The sequence below is a fragment of the Bombina bombina genome, chromosome 4, assembly GCF_027579735.1.
Source record: "Bombina bombina isolate aBomBom1 chromosome 4, aBomBom1.pri, whole genome shotgun sequence".
Taxonomy (NCBI): Eukaryota; Metazoa; Chordata; class Amphibia; order Anura; family Bombinatoridae; genus Bombina; species Bombina bombina.
The window spans coordinates 675,399,371-675,424,699 of record NC_069502.1 but is presented as its reverse complement, the minus strand read 5'-3'; the positions used below and the strand labels follow the sequence as shown (position 1 = coordinate 675,424,699).

The window sequence follows — 25,329 nt, the reverse complement described above, 5'->3', positions numbered from 1 at the left end:
ATAGCTCCATCTCATGTGAGTAGGATATCGTCTAAACACATTTTATTTACCATTGGGTACATCACAGAATTTACACTATGGCCCATAGTTATCAAGGTCTGTCGGACCTGATCCCACAGTGCGGATCAGGTCCGACAGACCTCGCTGAATATGGCGAGCAATACGCTCACCATATTCAGCATTGCACCAGCAGCTCACAAGAGCTGCTGGGGAAACGCCGCCCCTTGCAGACTCGCAGCCAATCAGCCGCCAGCAGGGGGGTGTCAATCAACCCGATCGTACTCGATCGGGTTGATTTCCGGTGATGTCTGTCTGCCTGCTCAGAGCAGGCGGACAGGGTTATGGAGAAGCGGTCTTTGTGACCGCTGCTTCATAACCGCTGTTTCTGGTGAGCCTGCAGGCTCGCCAGAAACACGGGGCATCAAGCTCCATTCGGAGCTTGATAAATATGCCCCTATATATTGTTTTCTCTTTTTTCACTTTGAGGATTTTTTCAAGACCATCGGATTCGATCACATCACTTATTGGACATTTCCTTTATATTTGAATATGTTATAGATCTTTGGATCTCTTATTGAAAATTTTATTATACTTGTTGTCTTTTTTTGACATCTACTATCACATTTATTTTCACATTTTTGTTTTTTTGTGATTGGTTTCCACTTTTATATAAGCATTTGTGTCTGTTTGGTGCCCTGCTTCCTAATGTTATCGAATATAGGGCCAGATTAAAAAGTTATTTTTTGGGGGGTTTTTTTTAAGTTGGAGCGCTAACTCAAACTCAAAGTAAAAAATTAGCATGGCTGGATAACAAGTAAAAAGTAAATAATAGTGTGCATTGTTGCTTCTTCAATAAAGGATAACAAAGGAATGAAGCAAATTAGTTAGTAGAAGTAAACTAAAAAGTTGTTCAAAATCTATTCTCTATCTGAAAGAAAAATGTTGGGTTTTATGTCTCTTTAATTATTATTCCCTTTATTAATGAACCAGCTGCTAAATTCCAAATCCCAATACCTTCAGTGGGAAAGGTTAGTATGTAGACTAGGTAGTGGAAATAGCTCTAAGTTGCAGGTGGGAGACAAAAAAAAACACAATATTGATATAGTGTAATATTGTCACAAAAAGAAACAAATTGCAAAAAGTATTGACATGCTCACCTTGCTATACCTTAATGTTATGATATATACAGGTATATATACATGTATCCCATGGATGTTGTAGGCATTTTTAAGCTTAAATATTAAAGTTTGGAACTTTTAATTTCATCTCGTCTACTGCATTTTGCCTTTGTTACCTCTATATATATATATATATATATATATATATATATATATATATATATATATATATATATAGTATCTCACAAAAGTGAGTACACCCCTCACATTTTTGTAAATATTTTATTATATCGTTTCATGTGACAACACTGAAGAAATTACACTTTGCTACAATGTAAAGTAGTACTAGTGAGTGTACAGCCTATATAACAGTGTAAATTTGCTGTCCCCTCAAAATAACTCAACACACAGCTATTAATGTCTAAACCGTTGGCAACAAAAGTGAGTACACCCCTAAGTGGAATGTCCAAATTGGGCCCAAAATGTCAATATTTTGTTTGGCCACCATTATTTTCCAGCACTGCCTTAACCCTCTTGGGCATGGAGTTCACCAGAGCTTCACAGGTTGCCACTGGAGTCCTCTTCCACTCCTCCATGACGACATCACTGAGCTGGTGGATGTTAGAGACCTTGTGCTCCCCCACCTTCCGTTTGAGGATGCCCCACAGATGCTCAATAAGGTTTAGGTATGAAAACTTGCTTGGCCAGTCCATCACCTTTACCCTCAGCTTCTTTAGCAAGGCAGTGGTCATCTTGAAGGTGTGTTTGGGGTCGTTATCAGAAACCTAGCCGGAGAGGCTGGGCACCAAGAGCTGCCTGGGGACGGGATGGAATAATAATGTGACACACACACACACTGTAACTAGCACCAGCAGCATGGCATATGTGGTATAGGCTGTTTGTAACATGTCTGTGAGATATGACATGTGCAGAACAGTCTCTGTATATACACACATGGCATGCAGCATGTTGTGTATGTGTGTGATATACAGAGTGTATGTGCAACAGACTCACAATTACAACCCAGGGCCAGCAGCAGGATGTACGTGAGTAACATCATGTGTGATACTAGCACAGGCATTTTATAAATGCACAGGTGGATTTCTGAAGACCATGTTATACATCCATAGTTGATTAAAATACTATCTATGCTGTATCTAAATCCTGAAAGAAAAATGTTGGGTTTCATGTCCCTTTAATCAACTTCAGCGCATGGGGGTAGTAGCACTATGTGTTTAATGTGGTTAAGACTATTTCATTGTACTGTTTACACCAAATAGAAACATGTTTTTAGGAATTATTATTTTTCTGTAGCAAGTATCTGTACATAGCTTACACATATACATATAACATATAAAGGCTATAAAGCAAAGGGACATAAACCCCATTTTTTCTTATTTCTCTATTCAGATAGTGAATACAATTTTAAACAACTATACTTATATTATCAAATTTGCTTCTTTCTCTTTGTATCCTTTGTTTAAGGAGCAGCAATGCACTACTGTGAACTCAATGAACACATTGGGTGAGCCAATGACAATAGGCATATATGCACAGCAACCCCAATCAGCACATGGGTTCCAGCAGTGCACTGAGCCTTTTCAATAAAGTATACCAAAAGAACAAAAACAATTAGATAATAGATGTAAATTAGACATTTGTTTAAAATGGCATGCTCTATCTATGTTGAAAAAAAAAAGATATGTATCAAATTGACATTTTTGTTTTTGGGGGGGATTCTTGCACCTCGGCCCTGTGGTTTCTAGTTACGCCTCTGGGTGGGTTTAGAGCACACAGAGAAGTAGCCATATGGAAAAGTACCTCATGCCTACGGTTAAATATGTTGGTTGTTCTTTAATGTTTTTGGATTGTTTTTCTGCCAAAGGACCTGAACATCTTGTTAGGATACATGGCATCATGGACAGATATTAAATGAACACCTGACTGTCTCTGCCAGAAATCTTGAAATGGGCCATTGTTGGATCTTCCATTAGGACAATGATCCAAAACATACATAAAGATCAACACAGAAAGGATTTACTGACCAAAAAACCATGGTCCTGCCGTGGCCATTCCAGTCCCCTGACTTGAACCCCATAGAAAACCTGTTTGGTGAACTGAAGAGGAGAGTCCACCAGCATTGACTTCAAAATTTGAAGGATCTGGAGAGATTCTGTATGCAGGAATGGTCTCAGATCCCTTGCCATATATTCTACAAAAATAGAAAAAAGAAAGTGGTCCAAGAATGGTAAGCTAAAAAACGGGTACTTTATTAATCCATTAAAACAGGCGTAGAATACAAGAAAACATTAAAATAGTGATGGGAAAAGGTCTAACGCGTTTCGGCTAGCTGTTGCCGTATTCATAGACCATATCCTATGACCACAAACTTAGTTGTTATATAGATCTATAGTTAATTAATTAATTCTACCTGCCAGACTTAACTCCTTACATGCTGACAGCTGAAATGTGAGTAAGGCTGATACGTCAAAAAGATATGTCAAAAAGCTATCACACACACTATGAAATTATTTGTAATTTAAATACTAAAATAATTCAGAAAAAGAAAAAAACTTTTAAATTTTATATTCTAAATTGGACTGAAAGTAATCCTATACTCACAGCTAAGAAATATAAACAAGATATTCTGAAAAACATTCTTAGGTGTAGGTAATTAAATAAACATATTTTTTCACTCGTGTGTACAGAGCATAGAAACCTAGAAATTGGTACAATATATCATCATAGACAATATCCAGTATATTGAAATATATAATAATAAAAGAGTCAGGATTTAAGTGTAGAGTATTTGCATGTAATGCATTTTAAGCAATACTTTCTCTTAAAGTTAAATATACAGTAAATAGAAACAATTATTTGATCCTTATAAACCTATCCTGGAACTCTTAATTAAAAATATAAATAATTAAACAACAATACATTTTGTCTAAATGAATACCTAAATATAGTTTCTAATGACTTTATTACTCCCAAAAATTTACAAGATCATATTCAGAGTTATACCCCATAGGGACCTGTGTCTTCAATTTAAATATCCAATAGACCTCTTGTCTACCTAAGATTTGGGATCTATCTCCTCCTCTATTTGGTGTTTTAACAGCTTCAATGATATTCCAGCTAAAGGATTTAACAGATTGGTTATGCTCAAAAATAAAGTGTCTACTCAATTCTGAGCAGGGTACCTTATTTCTGATATCCCCTAGATGTTCTCTTATACGTGTTCTCACATCACGTGTTGTGAGACCCACGTATTGACCTTTACAAAGTGTGCATTCAGCTTAGTAAATTACATAGCAAGAACTGCAGTTGACACATCCCTGTACATTAAAGCTCTCTCCTGTTACATGTGATGTAAAAGTACTTGTTACATTGTGGTACTCACATGCTTTGCAGCGACTGCTGCCGCATTTAAAGCTGCCACTATGTTTTAACCATGAACTATCATCTCTATTCCTCTTAGTTTTAAGCATACTGGGTGATAGCACATTTGCCAGTGTACTATTCTTAGAGTATACAAATTTGCAACCATCACTTAGAATATCTTTCAATATTTTGTCTCCATATAAAATTGGAAGATATTTTTTTATAATACCACAAATATCATTATATTGATTAGAATATTTAGTGATGAATATGGGTCTTGTGTCAACATTCTGTACTTTTTTAGTTTGTAGTAGGTCCTTTCTCTTATAATTATCAACCTCTTTTTTGATTCTCAAGACTTCATTTTTCTGGTAACCTCTTTCTGTCAGACGCTCAACTAGATTTTCACTTTCCTTTACATAATCTGTTTCCCTAGAGCAATTTCTTTTTACTCGCATCATCTGACCTTTAATGATACCTTTGAATACATGTCTGGGGTGACTACTGGTAGCGTATAATAGAGCATTACCAGCAATCGGTTTTCGATATAGGGTGGTATTTATACAACTATTAAATGTTTCTCCCTTTAATATAATATCCAAAAAGTTAATTTGCTCTCTATTCCACTCTTTGGTGAATTTCAAACCCATAAAGTTAGTGTTAAGGTAATTCACAAACCTATCTGCTTCATTCTCGTCACCTTCCCATATCAATATAAGATCATCAATGAATCTCTTATATTGAATTATATGTTTGTTAAAGGGGTTATTATCACTGTAAATATATGTTTCCTCAAGCCATCCCATTACCAGGTTCGCATATGAGGGCGCAAAACGTGCCCCCATAGCCGTCCCTTGTTGTTGCACATAGTAATCATTTTCAAAGAGAAAGCTATTGTGCTGAAGAAGAAACTCTATTACCTTCAGCACATATAGTTTAAAGTCAACATTCATTTTGGTGTCCCTATCCAGGTAGTACTGTACAGCCCGCAGGCCTATAGTGTGTGGAATGGATGAATATAAGAAGATGGCATCTATTGTCAACCAACTATATTTCTTATACCATCTATGCTCTCCAAAAATATTTAGGACATGAGTGGTATCTCTTGTATAGCTACTCAATCCAAGAACATAAGGCTGTAGTAACTACTTAAACTTCTCAATGAAGGTAGGAGATATGGCTTCATTGACAAATCCACTTTTGATTACCTGTATATAGAACACCCAAGAACAGCTGTGTTCTATCATTTACCCAAGACACATAAAGGATTAAAGGATATAAAGGGAAGACCGATTGTGTCCGGTAATGGTTCCCTATTGGAACACCTATCAGAATGGGTGGATGATATACTACAGCCTTATGTTCTTGGATTGAGTAGCTATACAAGAGATACCACTCATGTCCTAAATATTTTTGGAGAGCATAGATGGTATAAGAAATATAGTTGGTTGACAATAGATGCCATCTCATTATATTCATCCATTCCACACACTATAGGCCTGCGGGCTGTACAGTACTACCTGGATAGGGACACCAAAATGAATGTTGACTTTAAACTATATGTGCTGAAGGTAATAGAGTTTCTTCTTCAGCACAATAGCTTTCTCTTTGAAAATGATTACTATGTGCAACAACAAGGGACGGCTATGGGGGCACGTTTTGCGCCCTCATATGCGAACCTGGTAATGGGATGGCTTGAGGAAACATATATTTACAGTGATAATAACCCCTTTAACAAACATATAATTCAATATAAGAGATTCATTGATGATCTTATATTGATATGGGAAGGTGACGAGAATGAAGCAGATAGGTTTGTGAATTACCTTAACACTAATTTTATGGGTTTGAAATTAACCAAAGAGTGGAATAGAGAGCAAATTAACTTTTTGGATATTATTTTAAAGGGAGAAACATTTAATAGTTGTATAAATACCACCCTATATCGAAAACCGATTGCTGGTAATGCTCTATTATACGCTACCAGTAGTCACCCCAGACATGTATTCAAAGGTATCATTAAAGGTCAGATGATGCGAGTAAAAAGAAATTGCTCTAGAGAAACAGATTATGTAAAGGAAAGTGAAAATCTAGTTGAGCGTCTGACAGAAAGAGGTTACCAGAAAAATGAAGTCTTGAGAATCAAAAAAGAGGTTGATAATTATAAGAGAAAGGACCTACTACAAACTAAAAAAGTACAGAATGTTGACACAAGACCCATATTCATCACTAAATATTCTAATCAATATAATGATATTTGTGGTATTATAAAAAAATATCTTCCAATTTTATATGGAGACAAAATATTGAAAGATATTATAAGTGATGGTTGCAAATTTGTTTACTCTAAGAATAGTACACTGGCAAATGTGCTATCACCCAGTATGCTTAAAACTAAGAGGAATAGAGATGATAGTTCATGGTTAAAACATAGTGTCAGCTTTAAATGCGGCAGCAGTCGCTGCAAAGCATGTGAGTACCACAATGTAACAAGTACTTTTACATCACATGTAACAGGAGAGAGCTTTAATGTACAGGGATGTGTCAACTGCAGTTCTTGCTATGTAATTTACTAAGCTGAATGCACACTTTGTAAAGGTCAATACGTGGGTCTCACAACACGTGATGTGAGAACACGTATAAGAGAACATCTAGGGGATATCAGAAATAAGGTACCCTGCTCAGAATTGAGTAGACACTTTATTTTTGAGCATAACCAATCTGTTAAATCCTTTAGCTGGAATATCATTGAAGCTGTTAAAACACCAAATAGAGGAGGAGATAGATCCCAAATCTTAGGTAGACAAGAGGTCTATTGGATATTTAAATTGAAGACACAGGTCCCTATGGAGTATAACTCTGAATATGATCTTGTAAATTTTTGGGAGTAATAAAGTCATTAGAAACTATATTTAGGTATTCATTTAGACAAAATGTTTTGTTGTTTAATTATTTATATTTTTAATTAAGAGTTCCAGGATAGGTTTATAAGGATCAAATAATTGTTTCTATTTACTGTATATTTAGCTTTAAGAGAAAGTATTGCTTAAAATGCATTACATGCAAATACTCTACACTTAAATCCTGACTCTTTTATTATTATATATTTCAATATACTGGATATTGTCTATGATGATATATTGTACCAATTTCTAGGTTTCTATGCTCTGTACACACGAGTGAAAAAATATGTTTATTTAATTACCTACACCTAAGAATGTTTTTCAGAATATCTTGTTTATATTTCTTAGCTGTGAGTATAGGATTACTTTCAGTCCAATTTAGAATATAAAATTTAAAAGTTTTTTTCTTTTTCTGAATTATTTTAGTATTTAAATTACAAATAATTTCATAGTGTGTGTGATAGCTTTTTGACATATCTTTTTGACGTATCAGCCTTACTCACATTTCAGCTGTCAGCATGTAAGGAGTTAAGTCTGGCAGGTAGAATTAATTAATTAATTAACTATAGATCTATATAACAACTAAGTTTATGGTCATAGGATATGGTCTATGAATACGGCAACAGCTAGCCGAAACGCGTTAGACCTTTTTCCATCACTATTTTAATGTTTTCTTGTATTCTACACCTGTTTTAATGGATTAATAAAGTACCCGTTTTTTAGCTTACCATTCTTGGACCGCTTTCTTTTTTCTATTTTTGCATTTTCTAAGGGTTGTGAGGAGCCCTTGTTCTCAGGTCCAGGTAAGCTGGTTTGAGCATTTGCCATCATACCCACTAACACAGCTAGAAGAGAGCGGAACGGCTACAGAGACCGGTGAATTGACGTCACTTCCGGAAGTAAGCCCTACACCCGCGATTGGGATTACCGGTGAAAGGATAGAGGTTGACGGTCGCACTTACTCTGTGGTCGCCACCTCTCCTTGACCGAAGTAAGCCGCCCCGGGAGAATGTACAGCAGCGTATTACGGAATTAAGGTAACGCTGAAAGCTGGATATAAGGGGTTGTTTCGTAGCGGTGCGGCAGGTGAAGAGAAGAAGTTTTGTCTGATTGTTTGCCTATTTAGTATTGGATCTACACCGGTCTCTATCCGCCATTGTTGAAATTATTTGGAGTATCTATGTGCTGTGAGTTATAACGCTTTACTGCTTGCGTGATTTCCCTTGTTTATTTCATATATTCTCCAACCTGACCAGGAATTAAAGAAGACTCAGAGCTGTTATCTTGGCAAAGGGAGGTATTACAAAGTATTGACTAAAAGGGTGCTAATACTTGTGCCACACATATATACAACAATTTTGTTTATTTTTTTTATTTTATTTTTTATTTTAGTTTGCAATTGCTTGATATCCATGAGAGTAGAGTTTTTTGTGATGCATGACTGTTAGAGGTGCTACTTCTGTTGCTCTAAAATTCCAGCAGTCATTTTTACAACTTGTCCCTCCCTTCAGCTTGACAAAAGTCCTACACTGGACGTATAACAGAGGTGGAGATTGCCAATAACTATAAGTCCGGTTTGATAATTCTCCTGTAACGCCGATCCTTGCTGTGAGTAACTACACACATGAGTATATAGTAGACCAGAAAAGCGCTGGTAAGCTGCAGACAAACCTAGTATAAAGCTATTAGTAAGTGTACAATTAATAGTTCACTACCAATACCACCTTTAGAAATAATAACATCTTTAACAGAACCTTTATCCAATCAACCAATCAGGAAAACAGGAGGGGTTTTTAAATGAGCAACTTTTACTATTCACCCATCTTGAAAAAGCCTTGGATAAGGCGAAACGTATTGAAGGTAATAACCATATCTGTAAGCATAGACAGATATATCACATAAGGAAATTTATGCAAAGGATCTTATGTTTGCCATTTAAACCCTTTCGGGGTTGAAAGGAACACAAACCAGTATCCAAAGACGCCTATTGGCTGATCGCCACACATGACCCAGGGCTGCAAACACAAAACCCGAATCCACGCTGTTTCTGGGTTGAAAGGAATACAAGCCGGTATCCCAGGATGCCTTTTTGCCAATCGCCACACGTCACCCCACAGTGCAAACACAGAGCCCAGATCCATGCTGTTTCTGGACTTAAAAGAGGCATGGCTGGAATCTCCCACTGCAAACGTAGATTCTGGAGGTAATAAAAGAGTTTGAGACTCAGGACTGGGAAGAGTTTGTCACGGAAGCAAGATTTGCCACGGAAGCAAGGTACGATCTAATATACAGAGGAAAACTTAAGAAGAGATACTGTAACACTCTACACCAGTGCTTTCCAAACTGTGTGCTGTGACACACTAGTGTGTCGGTGGCAGTGTGTAGGTGTGTCCCTGCTTCAGCACAAATTTCTTTGAATTTAAAAAAAAAAATAAAAAAAATATTTTGTTTTTCCGCCTTTCCGCCTGCCTGCTACGCATATCACGTGGTTGACACGTGATGGATACCTATTGGTTCACAGATCATCCTAACCTATTGGCGCAGCTCACCAAGAACTGAAACTATTCCCTTTGGCGGCACATTTGCTCCTGACTGCACGTGTAGTCTCCTCAATCGGTTTGTGACTGCATGTGTAGTCAGTGATTGGGATAGCAGTGTGTTTGCAGCGCGGGCATTAGTCAGTTGGACTAGGGCGGCAGCTTAAATGCTGAGCTGAAGTCAGAAGTCAAAGTGGGTTTTTTTTTGCAGCTAGCTCCCAGTAGTGCATTGCTACTCCTGCTCTTGATATATGGATAGGAAGCGGAAGCTTAAAAATGCTTGATGATGAAAATGTGAGTGTCTTTATCTAATATTTCACCAAATGTGTTCATCCCATCAACCTCATACATCCCATTAAAATAGTATAGCTATTGGTGTTATTAAACTTTTTTTTAATTCTTGCACATACATATTGTTACTTGTCAAAACATTTCGTTATTATATTATTTATGTATGTGTCTATATCTCTTTAAACAAGTTAGTTTAACCTCCTGTTTGCTAGTACAACTGAATTACTGTGTCGCGAAATGATGTAGGTCTAAAAAGTGTGTCACCAACATGAAAAGTTTGGAAAGCTCTGCTCTAGACAGAGGTAACATTATAGTAACAGCCTGACTTTACACAGTTGCGTTAATACCTGCTATCATTCCGTAAACAGATTTCAAGTCGGAGTAATCTACTGCCAGAAATCGACAATCTTTCCTACAGACGGAGCTCACTCCCCCTTCACTAGAGACGTCACTGTCTGCCAAAGATCTCTGCCGCTTCAGACACCTGGTAACCAAACGGACAGTCTTTCCGTGACTCGGAGCATACTCCTCCTACCTCTTGTGACGTCACTGTCAGCCGACGATCGCTGCTGCTTACAGCATTTGCCTTCCTCCTGTATTTCCATTACTCCATGGAGACTAAGTAAAGTTACAGATCTCTAATCCCTAATTCCAGGCTATATCTGCTGCATAGATCTTGACATTGTGCATTCAGACTTTCAACACAGAACTGGTTCTATTCCTACAGCACAGGCACATAACTGCCATTAACTACACACTGTATATAAAATCTAAATATACTACCTGTTACGTCTACAGCAAATCAAGGGAGATCTGTAACCATTCACTCCACTGTGGAAACCTTGTTGCAAGTACCAAATCTCTCACAGATGAACCAAAACAAAAATCACAGCTCTTTCAATCCTAATTAAACTCATAATATATTACAAATCCAGAAACATCATCATTTCTCTTTTACTCATACTGTCTCAGCAGTTGTGATTCAAAGCACTGTTTCTATTTAACCAAAAATCATAACAACTATATACTCTTTACCATTGTTGGAGCTATAGGGGTTGGTTCTTATTTCTTCCAGAAGAGTTGTCAGACAACAGGTTTGTGCAAAGGTATATCTCTATTTTTGTATCTAACTACACACATGAGCCTCCTTGGTCTAAAATATTACGGCATGAGTGTATATTGACCATTCACTCAACTTACACAGGCTGTATAGATTTACTCGGCCCACACATAGTTTTATTATACCATTTCCTTTTAACATAGGGCCAGATTACAATTGGAGCTCTATTTAATGGTCCTGCTCAAGCCTTAACTCCGCAAATAAGTGAAATTAGAATATTGCATGCACAATTACGTATTCCCCATAGAAGTCAGAGGAGCAAAAAAAAGTGGAAAAAACCTAACACCCCACTCTTGCGCAAACTTGATCGCATATTCTCATGTGCGCTAACCTGACATGAAAATATGAATATTTCACATTCCTATGTTCTTCACATAGCAGAATATGTTCTATTTATTCATAAATAAATATATGATGGGTTTTGGTAAAATATATATGTATACTTATATTAATACCTGGTTATATATAGGTATAGATATATACAGAATAGGAATATCTTTTTAAAAAATACATAGAACATGCTGTATTCCCCTATGTGTAGAACATTGGAATGTGGAATATTTCAGTAAATACACAGTTTAACACTTTACTAAACATATATTGCGTAAATATGATTTTACATGTTTTTATCTACTTAACTGCAAAGGGAGAGGGAGAGATTTTTAAAGACCGGCCCCAGTACACACACCCTCTGGACCGGACCAGACAAGCCCCCAACCGACCAGCCCAGCCAAGCGGTCTGTATTTTTTCTATTTATATTATTACAAGCACCCTTATTGTTGTCTAACTATGATTTGTGAGAGTGCAGATCCACCTACTCTTGTATGTGTGTGTGTGTGTGTGTGTAAGGAATATCCAATAAAGGAACACAAAATACAGATATTATAATATGTTTGTATCACTGCTAGTAATGAGTACCCAATTTCTTTAAGGCAATCTGATACAGCAGTGAGTTAATATAGAATGATTGTGTCATAAGAACCAAAACTAATGTGGTTCTGATAGAGTTTATTAAAGAAAAAGAAATGGCAAATAGATGTGGAATTCAGAGTATCAAATATCAGGAATGAAAGGAAATAACTTAGCTATCCTTTTGTGAAAAACAACTGAGGAGAACAATTATAAGCAGATATATTGTTTGATTATCACAGAATATTATAAAGTATAAAGGTTTAGTAGTCTTATTAAACAGTTCCACAATACATCGATAAAGCAGAGATGTTTGAATGCTTTCAGTTTCCCAGAAATGTATTAGGCAAAGTCAAAGATAGTTGTTAATGTCTCAATTTGATACCTTATTCCCCAGCAGAGAGTTATCCCTTTTACCTGTCAGCACTCTGGTATTGAGCTGTGCTGTGAGACACTGGTTTGTGTTTAACAGGAAGTTCCGGTTTTAGTCCAGAGGCCTTCTGGGAAATGTAGTTCAATACTGCATGGAAGGCAATAAACAAAGTAAAATGTAAATACTTGCTGTTTAAGGATTAGGAGTAAAGTACAGCTTCCCAGGTCGAAATACTCAATCTCCAGTAAGTTGAAGGAAGGTAAGTGAGGAATCCTGTCCTGTAGTGGAGCTGGTAATGACACAGCTTAGTCGTGCAGAGATGAGAGATTCAGCTTACTGAACTTGGAAAAGAGGCTTGGCACTCAGGTGTTCGTAGAAACGAATTAGAATAACTAAGCAATGATGCTTAGTTGTTCTTGCTATTTAAAGGGGATTTACCCAATTAACAGGTAGAATGAATTAAAGGCACAGTATCCCTTACGGGACCCCCCACTTAAGGACGCTGTTCCACAGCGGTTGGATGAGGTCTGTCAGGGTGACGGCGATGAAAAGAAGAGATCAACCTGGGAGCATTGATATTAGAAGCAGGTTCCCAAGAATCCTCATCGGAAGAGAAATTCTTCCACCGAATAAGATATTGCAAGGTACCCTGACGCAATCTGGAGTCCAGAATGGATTGAACTTCGAACTCATCTGGGTCGAGGAGGAGTGGAGGAGGAGGTAGTAAAATGGTGGTATCCCTCTGCTCCATATAAGGCTTTAGAAGTGACACATGTACAGGTGGGTGAATAAGAAGGCTATCAGGAAGTTCGAGAGTGACAGCATTTTGATTAACTATACCTTTAATGCGATATGGACCGATGAAAAGACTTGCCAACTTTTTACTGGGTAATTGTAGCTTCAGGTTTTTTGTGGACAACCAAACTTTCTCTCCGATGGAGTAATTTGGAGGGGATCTTCTGCGTAAATCATAAAACTTTTTTTGTGCAGCTTGCGAGTCCTCGATATTCCGGTGAATGAAGTTGAAATTATCAACTAGTGAATTGTGTAAGTCATCCACCAGAGGAAAATTTAAGTCGTCATTTGAGTCCAGTAGAAAGGTGGGATGATATCCATAGTTAGCAAAAAATGGTGTGAGTTTTGTTGATGAATTAATAGAGTTATTGTAAGCGAACTCAGCGGTAGATATGAAGTCAACCCAATTGTTTTGATGGAAGGAACAAAAGCATCTTATGTATTGTTCCAACCACTGATTCACGCGTTCTGCCTGGCCATTTGTTTGTGGATGGAATGAGGTAGAAAATCTATGATCTATTTGAGTGAGATCATATAATTTTGACCAAAACCTAGAGGTGAACTGTGTTCCTCTATCTGTTGTAAGGATAGAAGGTATTCCGTGAAGTTTTACTATGTTGTCTAAGAACAATTGAGATGTTTCAGCGGATGTTGGCAATTTGTGGAAAGGTAGGAAATGGGCCATTTTTGTGAAAATGTCTACTACCACAAAAATCGTAGTTTGATTTTTTGATGGAGGTAAGTCAACGATAAAGTCCATCGATAGATGTTGCCATGGTTTGGTGGGTATAGGGAGTGACATCAGTAACCCATACAGAGGTTTTCTCTCTGGTTTGGATGTGTTGCATATAATGCAAGTTTGAATGTGTTGTTGAACGCTCTCTCTCATCTTTGGCCACCAAAAAGACCTTTTGAGTAACTCTAGAGTACGTTGGATTCCAGGGTGTCCCGAAAGGGGAGTATCATGATGGATCTGTAGAAGTTTTGTTCTCAGTGAAACAGGTACATAGATCCTCCCTTTGTGATAGTAAATCCCAGACTTGATTTGATGTGTTGAGTGATCTTGTTCGGTCTCTTGACTGGTATGCCTTTTTAGTTCTGACATAAAGGTGTCAGTGAGACCAATGAAATGGTGTTTAGGAATAATCTCCGTTGGATAGTTTTGGGGATCAGGTTTCTGAGGTAACCTTGAAAGCGCGTCCGCCTTCCCATTTCTATTCGCTGGTCTATAAATAATGTTAAAAGAGAATCTAGAAAAGTAGAGGCTCCAACGAACTTGTCTTGCGGATAATGTTTTGTTTGATTGTAAATATTGGAGGTTTTTATGGTCAGTGAAAATCTTGATAGGGTGTATTGTTCCTTCTAAAAGATGTCTCCAGTATTCAAGAGCCTGTTTTATAGCAAGAAGTTCTTTGTCTCCGATTGGATAATTCCTCTCTGCTGGTGTCATAACTTTGGAATAATAAGAGATGGGGTGTAAGGGACTAATGAGATCCTTTTGTTGGGATAATACAGCCCCAATTGCGAAGTCAGAGGAATCGACTTCTAAGATATAGTAGAATGAAGGATTTGGAAATGTCAGAATAGGTGCTGTAGTAAAAAGGCTTTTTAAGGTGTTAAACGCTACATCAGCTTCTGAAGTCCATTGAAATGGAATAGATATACTAGTCAACTTTGTTAGAGGTTTAGCAACTTTTGAGAAATCTCTAATAAACTTCCTATAATAATTTGAGAAACCCAGGAATCTCTGAAGGTCTTTCCTGGTCTTAGGTATTTCCCAATTGGAAACAGCCTCAACCTTTTCTTGTTGCATTTCAATGCCTGTTGGGGATAAATTATATCCCAGGAAAGTTACTTTGTCAGTATGGAACAAACATTTTTCAGGTTTCGCATATAGTTTGTGTAATCTTAATCGTCGGAGTACTTCTGTTACATGATCTACGTGATCAGTATAATTCTTTGAATAAATTAAGATGTCGTCCAAGTATATAACAACACTAGTATCCAAGAGATCGTGAAAAATATCATTAATAAAGTGCTGAAATGTGGCAGGGGTGTTACACAACCCAAATGGCATAACGAGGTATTCATATAAGCCATATCGGGTTCTAAAAGCAGTTAGCCACTCATGCCCTTCTTTAATCCTGATGAGGTTGTAGGCTCCTCTTAAATCCAATTTGGTGTATATGGTGGCTTCTGACAGACGCTCAATGAGCTCTGGTATAAGTGGTAGCGGATAGCAATTCTTGATCGTTACTTTATTTAATTGTCGGTAATCGATGATAGGTCTGATAGATGAATCCTTATTGCGCACGAAGAAAATGCCAGCTCCTGCTGGGGAAGTAGATGGTCTAATAAACCCCTTCCTGAGGTTTTCTTCCAGGTAAGCCTTGAGATGCTCAAGTTCCGGCTGACTGAGTGGATAAAGGTGTCCATATGGGATGGCTGCTCCGGGCTGTAAATCGATGGGACAGTCGTACTGTCTATGTGGTGGTAGGTTTTCAGCTTCAGTCTTGCTAAATACATCCTTGAAGTTAGAATACTCCGTAGGAATTGGAGATTCTGATGACTCAATATTTAGACAAGTTTGGTTATTGGTGCAATGTTCAATACAGAATTGTGAGTTAAACTTAATATGTGCAGGTAACCATTGTATAAGTGGATTGTGTTGTTGCAACCAGTTAATTCCTAATACTACAGGATAGTTTGGAGAGGGTAAAACATCAAATGAAATGAATTCGCTATGACCAAATGAGGACATGTGAATGGGTATGGTTTGATGTGTAACAGGACCTGTAGTTATGGGTGAACCATCAATCACACGGACACAGATAGGTTTTGTTTTGCGAATAAGGGGGATTTTATTAGATTTAACAATTTGCAAATCAATAAAGTTGCCGTAGGCTCCTGAATCTATAATCCCGTCAATCGTCAGATGTCTTTGATCCCACTGTAGAGAGAGGGATAGAGTGAAATAAGCTGGGTTATGTACAGTCAATATTGTAGTACAAGTATAACCAGACTTACTGCGTTTATTCTTTTGGAGGATAGGACAATCATGGACGGTATGTTGTGGGTTGGCACAGTACATACATAAGGATTTAATCCTACGTCGAAGTCTTTCTTCAGGTGTGAGCGGTCCTCGTGCTATACCTATCTCCATAGGTTGTTCAGCCGCTTTTGAGGTTGTAGGTAGGTCACGTGAGCTTTGTCCTGAATAAACTTTCGGATGAATATCAGAGTTAAATCGTTCAGCACGTCTTTCACGTAGTCTGCGATCTAACAGTGTGGCTGTTCTCATTAATGCTTCTAGAGATTTAGGTAATTGAACTCTGGCAAGCTCATCCTTGAGACTATCAGCAAGACCAAGTCTGAACTGGTTGCGAAGTGCAACTTGGCTCCATTGGGTGTCAGATGCATATAGCTTAAAGTCAGCGACATAGTCCTCGACTGGCCTCTTACCCTGTTTAAGATTCCTCATGGAGGATTCTGCAGTTAATTGTACATCTTTATCTTGATATAGGTTATCAAGAGCTTCAAAAAATTCTTCTAGTGAACCCAATAGTGGATCTTCTGTCTCACATAGATTATCCGCCCAAGAGCGGGGTTCACCTTTCATGAATGAAATAATACTCCGAACCTTAACCCTCTCAGTTAGGTATGTTCTGGGTTTTAATTGAAACAAGAGTTGACAGGAATTTTTAAACTGTCTATAGAGTTTACGGTTTCCAGAAAAGGGTTCTGGTAACATAACCTGGGGTTCTGGGGTATTCTCCTGTTGTGTTGATCTAAGACTTATAGAATCCCTTAAAATAGCTCTTAAAGATTGATTCTCAATTTGCACATCATGGACTGCTTGTGCAAGTTGATCAACTTTCTGTGATAGGTTATAAACGATTTGTGGGATATCTGTTGGTTCCAGTTCCATCTTTTAGGCTTAGTTATTATGTAAGGAATATCCAATAAAGGAACACAAAATACAGATATTATAATATGTTTGTATCACTGCTAGTAATGAGTACCCAATTTCTTTAAGGCAATCTGATACAGCAGTGAGTTAATATAGAATGATTGTGTCATAAGAACCAAAACTAATGTGGTTCTGATAGAGTTTATTAAAGAAAAAGAAATGGCAAATAGATGTGGAATTCAGAGTATCAAATATCAGGAATGAAAGGAAATAACTTAGCTATCCTTTTGTGAAAAACAACTGAGGAGAACAATTATAAGCCGATATATTGTTTGATTATCACAGAATATTATAAAGTATAAAGGTTTAGTAGTCTTATTAAACAGTTCCACAATACATCGATAAAGCAGAGATGTTTGAATGCTTTCAGTTTCCCAGAAATGTATTAGGCAAAGATAGTTGTTAATGTCTCAATTTGATACCTTATTCCCCAGCAGAGAGTTATCCCTTTTACCTGTCAGCACTCTGGTATTGAGCTGTGCTGTTAGACACTGGTTTGTGTTTAACAGGAAGTTCCGGTTTTAGTCCAGAGGCCTTCTGGGAAATGTAGTTCAATACTGCATGGAAGGCAATAAACAAAGTAAAATGTAAATACTTGCTGTTTAAGGATTTGGAGTAAAGTACAGCTTGCCAGGTCGAAATACTCAATCTCCAGTAAGTTGAAGGAAGGTAAGTGAGGAATCCTGTCCTGTAGTGGAGCTGGTAATGACACAGCTTAGTCGTGCAGAGATGAGAGATTCAGCTTACTGAACTTGGAAAAGAGGCTTGGCACTCAGGTGTTCGTAGAAACGAATTAGAATAACTAAGCAATGATGCTTAGTTGTTCTTGCTATTTAAAGGGGATTTACCCAATTAACAGGTAGAATGAATTAAAGGCACAGTATCCCTTACAGTCTGTATCTTGTTATCTATACATTGTAACCCTTTCCAGTCAAACACTTTGCCTTATACCATATCCCTTTTTAAACCTTTTAAAACTTTATATAAGTTTAATACTTGTTTTGCATATGTTTTGTGAAAAACATTTTTTAATCCTTACACTTTACTTTAGGGGGTCAATTTATTAATGGGCGAGCGGACATGATACGATGTAGCGTACCATGTCCGCTGCACATCGATAAATGCCGACAGCATATGCTGTCGGCATTTATCATTGCACCAGCAGTTCTTGTGAACTGCTGGTGCAATGGCGCCCCTGCAGATTCGCGGCCAATCGGCCTTGTATTTGTAATATGGCATATGATAGCGCTGTCCAGCTATTTTGCTTATCGCATCCTGCACTATCATTAGTGCTCTACTTGTAATATGGCCCATACTGGGGGTAATGTCAGGGTGTTTTGCACATGCCCGAAACCAATATTTAATTTGAAGATTTTGGGGGGGTATACGTACAAAACCCTTTAGCCAAACTGCTTAGGAGCGGGAAAAGTTTGGATTTTGAAATAGCTTAGATTTCAGAATATTAGTATATTTGCATCAGTAAAATGGGACAGCTTGGAGAAGGGAAGTTGTTTTGAATAAATGTAGGCCGACATTTAGATTTCAGAACACAAAAACTGAACGAAAGATCCAGGCAGAGAAGATTTTGACTTAATAATAATAATTTTATTTTAGAAAAAAAAAAGATAATGAAAAAATGATGGATATCAGAATAATTTCTGATTTGGGAATTTAGGATTTGTACCTGTACTAGTTAAAAAGTAATTTTATTTGTAAACTAAGTAAGTGAAAAATGGTCTTGTAGATGTATTGTTAAGCATTGAGAATTTGGATTGTGATCAGGAAAACATGACTGGCACATGTTAAGTATAGGATAATTTTTTAACAAACCAATAATGAAAAAAGTGATGTCAATGAGCAATGAATTGAATTGATTTTGTCAACATCCAAAATGTATAGTTTTAAGGTATATTGTTGATTTATTACCTACATTTAGAGGGGCTTGCAGTTCTAGATTAGTCCAGATTGAATGAGCAAAATTGTTAAAGTATAAGCGTAAGGACTTTTTCAACATACATACCTTATAATACAGAATATTATCTAATCCAGAAGTTGGAACTGCTCTGGGACCGCTAGGCTCTGGGACCGCTAGTTGAAGACCGATCGATGAAGACAAGCACACTGGTATGTCTCACATATGTGTTAATATGTGTATATATACATATAAACACTTACAAATATATGTATATATTCAATTTTGCACTTCACTCGTGATCTATCCAATTGTTTGGTGCAGTTGTTTATAAAGCGCCATTTTTTTATATTAGTAAAACTTATTATTTTGCAGTATATTATCCTATCACCTCTGCTGGGGCCAATCAGGGACAAATATTTGGCAGGGTTAGGCCTGCAGTGTACACTCAAAATGCACAAAATTTAAAACCTACTTAAATTACAACTGAAGGGGGAAACACTTTTGGCTAGATTACGAGTTTTTGTCGGTAATGGTGTGCGGTGCTAACGAGCCTTTTTTTCTTACCGCTCGCTTAAGACAGCGCTGGTATTACAAGTTTTCTGCAAGCCGGCGTTAGCCTCAGGGAAGAGAGCGTTGAGCAAAATTTAGCTCCACGTCTCACCTCAATACCAGCGTTGCTTACTGTAGCGGTAAGTTGACTGAACGTGCTCGTGCACGATTTCCCCATAGGAAACAATGGGGCTGAGCTGGCTGAAAAAAAAACTAACACCTGCAAAAAAGCAGCGTTCAGCTTCTAACGCAGCACCATGGTTTCCTATGGGGAAAGAAAAGTTATGTCTACACCTAACACCCTAACATGAACCCCGAGTCTAAACACCCATAATCTTACACTTCGTCGCCACCTGCATTTTATTATTAACCCCTAATCTGCCGCTCCGGACACCGCCGCCACCTACATTATCACTAGGAACCCCTAATCTTACACTTATTAACCCCTAATCCGCCGCCCCCGACATTGTCGCCACCTGCATAATATTATTAACCCCTAATATCCCCCCCAATGTCGCCGCCACTATATTAAATTTATTAACCCCTAAATCTAAATCTAACCCTAACACCCCCTAACTTAAATATAATTTAAATACATCTAAATAAATTTACCATAATTAAATAAATTCTTCCTATTTAAAACTAAATACTTACCTATAAAATAAGCCCTAAGCTAGCTAAAATATAACTAATAGTTACATTGTAGCCATCTTAGGGTTTATTTTTATTTTACAGGCAAGTTTGTATTTATTTTAACTAGGTACAATAGTTATTAAATAGTTATTAACTATTTAATAGCTACCTAGTTAAAATAAGTACAAATTTACCTGTAAAATAAAACCTAACCTAAGTTACAATTACACCTAACACTTCACTATAATTAAATTAATTACCTAAACTACCTACAATTAATTACAATTAAATTAAATAAACTAAATTACGGAAAAACCCCCCCCACTAAATTACAGAAAATAAAAAAGAAATTACAATTTTTTAAACTAATTACACCTAATCTAATCCCTCTAATAAAATAAAAAAGCCCCCCAAAATAAAACAAATTCCCTACCCTATACTAAATTACAAATAGCCCTTAAAAGGGCTTTTTGCGGGGCATTGCCCCAAAGTAATCAGCTCTTTTACCTGTAAAAAAAATACAATACCCCCCCAACATTAAAACCCACCACCCACACACCCAACCCTACTCTAAAACCCACCCAATCCCCTCTTAATAAAACCTAACACTACCCCCTTGAAGATCACCCTACCTTGAGCCGTCTTCACCCAGCCGGGCACAAGTGGACCTCCAGACCGGCAGAAGTCTTCACTGATCCGGCCAGAAGAGGACATACAGACTGGCAGAAGTCTTCATCCAGGCGGCATCTTCTATCTTCTTCCATCCGGAGTGGAGCGGGTCCATCTTGAAGACATCCGACACGGAGCATCCTCTTCCATCTGACGGCGACTGAAGAATGAAGGTTCCTTTAAGTGACGTCATCCAAGATGCCGTCCCTTCAATTCCGATTGGCTGATAGAATCCTATCAGCCAATCGGAATTAAGGTAGGATAAATCCTATTGGCTGATGCAATCAGCCAATAGGATTGATCTTGCATTCTATTGGCTGTTCCAATCAGCCAATAGAATTCTAGCTCAATCCTATTGGCTGATTGGATCAGCCAATAGGATTGAACTTCAATCCTATTGGCTGATTGCATCAGCCAATAGGATTTTTCCATCCTTAATTCCCATTGGCTGATAGGATTCTATCAGCCAATCAGAATTGAAAAGACACCATCTTGGATGACGTCACTTAAAGTAACCTTCATTCTTCAGTCGCCATCGGATGGAAGAGGATGCTCCGCGTCAGATGTCTTCAAGATGGACCCGCTCCGCTCCGGATTGAAGAAGATAGAAGATGCCGTCTGGATGAAGACTTCTGCCGGTCTGGATGTCCTCTTCTGGCCGGATCGGATGAGAACTTCTGCCAGTCTGGAGGTCCACTTGTGCCCGGCTGGGTGAAGACGGCTCAAGGGGGGATTGGGTGGGTTTTAGAGTAGGGTTGGGTGTGTGGGTGGTGGGTTTTAATGTTGGTGGGGTATTGTATTTGTTTTTTACAGGTAAAAGAGCTGATTACTTTCAGGCAATGCCCCGCAAAAAGCCCTTTTAAGGGCTATTTGTAATTTAGTATAGGGTAGGGAATTTTTTATTTTGGGGGCTTTTTTATTTTATTAGGGGGATTAGATTAGTTGTAATTAGTTTCAAAATTTGTAATTTCTTTTTTATTTTCTGTAATTTAGTTGTTTTTTTTCATAATTTAGTTTATTTAATTTAATTGTAATTAATTGTAGGTAGTTTAGGTAATTAATTTAATTATAGTGTTAGGTGTAATTGTAACTTAGGTTAGGGTTTATTTTACTGGTAAATTTGTACTTATTTTAACTAGGTAACTATTAAATAGTTAATAACTATTTAATAACTATTGTACCTAGTTAAAATAAATACAAACTTGCCTGTAAAATAAAAATAAACCCTAAGATGGCTACAATGTAACTATTAGTTATATTGTAGCTAGCTTAGGGCTTATTTTATAGGTAAGTATTTAGTTTTAAATCGGAATAATTTATTTAATTATGGTAAATTTATTTAGATGTATTTAAATTATATTTAAATTAGGGGGTGTTAGGGTTAGATTTAGGGGTTAATAAATGTAATATAGTGGCGGCGACGTTGGGGGGGAGATTAGGGGTTAATAATATTATGCAGGTGGCGACAATGTCGGGGCGGCAGATTAGGGGTTAATAAGTGTAAGATTAAGGGTTCATAGGGATAATGTAGGTGGCGGCGGTGTCTGGAGCGGCAGATTAGGGGTTAATAATAAAATACAGGTGGCGACGATGTCGGGGTCAGCAGATTAGGGGTTAATAAGTGTAAGATTAGGGGTGTTTAGACTCAGGGTTCATGTTAGGGTGTTAGGTGTAGACATAACTTTTCTTTCCCCATAGGAAACAATGGGACTGCGTTAGGAGCTGAACGCTGCATTTTTTTCAGCCAGCTAAGCCCCAATGTTTCCTATGGGGAAATCTTGCACGAGCACGTTCAGACAGCTTACCGCTACCGTAAGCAACGCTGGTACTGAGGTGAGATGTGGAGCTAAATTTTGCTCAATGCTCACTTTTCTGAGGCTATCGCTGGCTTGCAGAGAACTCGTAATACCAGCGTTGTCTTAAGTGAGCGGTAAGAAAAAAAGGCTCGTTAGCACCGCATACCATTACCGACAAAAACTTGTAATCTAGCCGAAAAATAATGAAAGTATATTGCATCGTTTTTACTACTCATAATTAACCATTTAATAGTAGTGAGCAATTAATGTCACTTTAATAACATTATTTTTTGTCATATTGATTGACACATAAGCATTTATATTTTGATAATCCCCAATAATATGTCTCCATTTTGCATATAACAATTCCTTATCTATTATGGCTTATGATTACAGCATTGTACACTAGTACCTTGCAGCACACATAAAAGAGCGAAGAAGAGTTCAGGCTCTCGACACACTACCAAATGATTAATTATGTGTGTGACTCAAATGACCACTCAGTCTGCAATCTTATCATTGCAAAATGAGCTGGAATCTTTTCCTCCTGTAATATTCAACTTAACACAGTACTTATAATTCTCTAATTACTACTAATTACCTTCTAATCTGATGCGATATGCTTGTAGAAAGGTAGAAGACTTTGTGGTGTGGTGATGTATGTCTGATTTTTGCTCAGCTGTCTCACCCAACAGCCCATGTTCTTAAGTTACAAGACAGTTTCTAACTTTGTGGATGTCCCAAGGCGTTGGGACACAAGGCACATGATTTATAATTTATGAGCACAGAGAACTGACACTTTGAAGGCAGGTGTTGAGAAACTGGCAAACCGCCTGAGTAAAGAAAAAGACTCTGATCTCAGCCTGTAGTACTGTAAAATGGTAGCTGACATAGTCACAGGATCTCAAGCACTGACATAAGTGACTTTATATATAAAACCATAGGTCATCGTATTAGGTTAAGCTGCTGCCTCTGACTCAATAAACACAGCACATCAAGGAGAAAGATGGGTGTCTCAAAAACCCCACCAATGAAACCACTCTCAGCTTGCAAGCATGTAGTAAATTAACTATTTATTCAGTAGACTTTCTTGTGGTTTTATATGTTAAGTTGCATGCATTTTTTTAATATATTTAATTTAAATTTAATTAAATCTTTTAATAACAAACACATTTGTTGTTCCAATTAATTGTGGTACCAACAAGTAAATATCTTATGTGCTGCTTCCTAGAGTTAGCACAATGAACAGTGTTACAAGAAGCTTTATCTCAAAAACTGGGGTATCTGCATCTGTCTAGCCCATCTAGTTATAAATATTGGCATACCTGGTAATGGTTAAACCTTTTCTTTTCAATCAAATGCAATGTAAACCATCATTTCAAAGCACTGTTTAACTTAAAATTAATTCCATTAGCAATTGCTTTACTTACCAAACATACCCTTTAACCCTGACTTTTTAATAAAGTAATCCCAGAACTTCCTGACTCTTGATCTGGTAGCCTAAATAGTGTTAAACCATAGTCTTCAGCCCCCCAGGGACTTAAGTAAATGTTTCAAATGCACCTGCATTCTAAAGTGAGGAGTTACAATAATAAGAAATTGCAGATCTTTGGAAGGTGTCCTCTACTGCTTTGTTGTGGGCCAAAGGTTTAAATAAAAAAACATAAATTAGAATTTTCTGCTGCTTTGTCTTTACTTACTTATCAAACTTACATATAAGGGTATATATAAACATAAACTACCAAGAACATATTTGATGCTGGAGAGAGAGTTTCAATTAAATAAATAAATGTAAATAGGCACCTTCCTAACATATCAACAGTGAAAGGGTAAGTGGTTAAAATGAACAGCTATTGCATTGCTATTAAAAAAAAAATGTTTCAAAAACACTTATTGGTAAGAGAGTGGAAAAAGCACAATTAAAAATAAAAGTCTCTATAATCTCGTTAGCTATTTGTCTCTAAATCTTTTGCTAAATCTCTGTGTTGCAGAGTCAGTGATTTGAAGTCTACATCATACACTCTGTCTAGACTATCTGTAGGAAGCAGAAAGTCCTTTAATACCTCTTTACTGTGTTGGAAGTCTGAAGGTGAGGTTTCAAATGGTAATATTTGTAGTTCTAATAAAATTATTGCATTCCTATTATTATTTCAAGCCAATAAAAAGAAAGAAAGTTTGGGTTTTGCCATGACCAGTATACTGTCTGTCTATATATGGCTGTTTACAAAAGCAGCTAATAACACATTAAAGGGACACTGTAGCCAAAACATTTCTTTTGTGATTCAGATAGAGCATGCAATTTTAAGCAACTTTCTAATTTACTCCTATTATCAAATTGTCTTCATTTTATTGGTATGTTTATTTGA

General features: G+C 37.2%; 1 long non-coding RNA gene across 1 annotated transcript; it reads right to left on the bottom strand.

The window, feature by feature from the left end:
* Window positions 1-1,386: 1,386 nt before the first annotated feature.
* LOC128655533 (uncharacterized) lies at window positions 1,387-23,701 on the bottom strand. The gene is made up of 2 exons (XR_008401839.1): window positions 23,565-23,701; window positions 1,387-1,934 (listed from the first exon to the last, which is right to left on the bottom strand). It is a non-coding gene; the product is annotated as an uncharacterized LOC128655533 (long non-coding RNA).
* Window positions 23,702-25,329: the final 1,628 nt, after the last annotated feature.